Raw genomic sequence first — 3,014 nt, 5'->3', positions numbered from 1 at the left:
GAGAGAGAGAGGAGACAAGAGGAGGATCAGCTGTGGAGAGAGAGAGGAGACAAGAGCAGGATCAGCTGTGGAGAGAGAGGAGAAAATAGGAGGATCAGCTGTGGAGAGATAGGAGACAAGAGGAGGATCAGTTGTGGAGAGAGAGAGGAGACAAGAGGAGGATCAGCTGTGGAGAGAGAGAGGAGACAAGAGGAGGATCAGCTGTGGAGAGAGAGCAGACAAGAGGAGGATCAGCTGTGGAGAGAGAGAGGAGCAGACAAGAGGAGTGTCAGCTGAGGAGAGAGAGAGAAGACAAGAGGAGGATCAGCCGTGGAGGGCGATCTCTGTCTCTAACCCTCTCTCTCGCTCTCTCTAGTCCTCTCTCTCTCTCTAACCCTCTCTCTTTCTCCTTCCCTAACCCTCTCTCTTTCTCTTTCTCCTACTCTAACCCTCTCTCTTTCTCCTCCTCTAACCCTATCTCTTTCTCCTCCTCTAACCCTCTCTCTTTCTCCTTCTCTGACCCTCTCTCTTTCTCCTCCTCTAACCCTCTCTCTTTCTCCTCCTCTATCCCTCTCTCTTTCTCCTCCTCTAACCCTCTCTCTTTCTCCTCCTCTAACCCTCTCTCTTTCTCCTCCTCTAACCCTCTCTCTTTCTCCTCCTCTAACCTTCTCTCTTTCTTCTCCTCTATCCCTCTCTCTTTCTCCTACTCTAACCCTCTCTCTTTCTCCTCCTCTAACCCTCTCTCTTTCTTCTCCTCTATCCCTCTCTCTTTCTCCTCCTCTAACCCTTCTCTCTTTCTCCTCCTCTAACCCCCTCTCTTTCTCCTCCTCTAACCCCCTCTCTTTCTCCTCCTCTAACCCTCTCTCTTTCTCCTACTCTAACCCTCTCTTTCTCCTCCACTAACCCTCTCTCTTTCTCCTCCTCTAACCCTCTCTCCTTCTCCTCCTCTAACCCTATCTTTCTCCTCCTCTAAACCTCTTTCTTTCTCCTACTCTAACCCTCTCTCTTTCTCCTACTCTAACCCTCTCTTTCTCCTCCACTAACCCTCTCTCTTTCTCTTTCTCTTTCTCATTCTCTAACCCTCTCTCTTTCTCCTCCTCTAACCCTCTCTTTTCTCCTCCTCGAACTCCCTCTCTTTCTCCTCCTCTAACCCTCTCTCTTTCTCCTCCTCTATCCCTCTCTCTTTCTCCTACTCTAACCCTCTCTTTCTCCTCCTCTAACCCTCTCTCTTTCTCCTCCTCTAACCCTCTCTCTTTCTCCTCCTCTAACCCTCTCTCTTTCTCCTCCTCTAACCCTCTCTCTCTCTCCTCCTGTAAACCTCTCTCTTTCCCCTACTCTAACCCTCTCTCTCTCTCCTCCTGTAAACCCCTCTCTTTCTCCTCCTCTAACCCTCTCTCTCTCCTCCTCTAACCCTCTCTCTCTCTCCTACTCTAACCCTCTCTTTGAGTCTCACATTGGTATTTTAATACATCAAAACAAGACAATATTCTAACTCCTCAGGTTAGTTGTTATGTACACTTATGTTCTGTTGTTGCCACAGTGTTCTATTTGAAATACACTCAGCTTGGAACTTTTCATTTTGTCTGTCGCAGTCAGGAAGTAAATTACAATGGGAGAGAGAAGGATTCACAATGGAAGGTGAAATGTTTACTTCAGAGTAATAGGGAAGGAGAAATGACATTTAACACCAGTGTAGAGACAGAGAAGCTATTACCCAGCGGTTATTTGATTTGCTGTGAGTGGACATCTCAGTTTTGAAAAAGGTACCCCTTCATAAAAGAACAGCAAACATATCATTGAAGTACAGTAAGCTCGTACCCTATAATCAGCTGTCTCCAGTTCATTACATAGAATCTATCTAGAATTACACAGTGACATTCCACCCACTCCTCCATGGAGCTCTTCTGAGCTCAACTTATTTACCAGTCTCTCCTTTTGATTGCAATCTATTAAGAATTACCTGCCTCCCAGCTCAGTCAGAACAATTACATTGCTCTGCAGTCTGTATTGGAAATCGATAGCTACCTGGGTTCAATCAAGCCCAGGTGATAGTCCTCTTTAACCCAGAGACGCCAGAGGAGATGTCTATTGAAGGTGACGCCGATTGTCACTCGGACTCAATCCAGCCCCCTGTCGTGAGACAGAGAGGGAGCGATCCTCCAGGCAGAAATGATTCCTCCACCTGAGTCGCTCCTCAGATCGATGGGAATCGTGTTGTGATTCTCCCGACTCCTCCCTAATTGCTACAGCAGGTGAATGAGGGAGACATTGATTCTGCATGTCTGCCTGGTGTGTTAAGACATCAACAACCCTGATGTGGCTACTCCATTACCATGGCGTTTGAACACACAATAACTAATGTTAGCTCCTCATGACTGAGAAGTGCATGATATTGTAAGGTAAGACAAGGCAAGACTAGTTATCCATACAGTAAATGATGATCTTGGTATATTTTGTGTTGTAATCTACTCCTCTGGGATGACACATAATAAACGTCTGCGTCCCAAATGGTATCCTGTTCCCTGTGTAGTTCACTATAGTTCACTACTTTTGACCAGAGCCCTGAATGCAATACATAGGGAATAGGTTGTCATTTGGGACTCAGTCATTGAAGTTCCTTGATTGACACAAGTTGTACTTGAGAAAAGTCATTGTAAGGCGACGTGCAGCTGGACTCCAGATCCTAAACAAACTGGACAGGAGTATAGTCGCCTGAATTAAACACAGATATATTTATAGACTGGCAAATCAATCCAACTCAACATCACAGTGAAGTAGAACAGCTAACAAGACAGCACTCAGCATGAGAGGAGAGGGAGAGGGAGAGGGAGAGGGAGAGGGGTAGAAGGAGAGGGAGAGAGGAGAGGGAGAGAGGGAGAAGGAGAGGGAGAGAGGGAGAGGAGAGAGGGAGAAGGAGAGGGAGAGAGGGAGAGGGAGAGGGGTAGAAGGAGAGGGAGAGGGAGAGGGAGAGGGAGAGGTAGAAGGAGAGGGAGAAGGAGAGGGAGAGGGAGAGGGAGAGAGGAGAAGGAGAGGAG

Source organism: Oncorhynchus keta, unplaced genomic scaffold (assembly GCF_023373465.1).
Source record: "Oncorhynchus keta strain PuntledgeMale-10-30-2019 unplaced genomic scaffold, Oket_V2 Un_contig_8045_pilon_pilon, whole genome shotgun sequence".
Taxonomy (NCBI): Eukaryota; Metazoa; Chordata; class Actinopteri; order Salmoniformes; family Salmonidae; genus Oncorhynchus; species Oncorhynchus keta.
The sequence above is the reverse complement of the archived record's forward strand: the minus strand, read 5'-3'. Positions refer to the sequence as shown.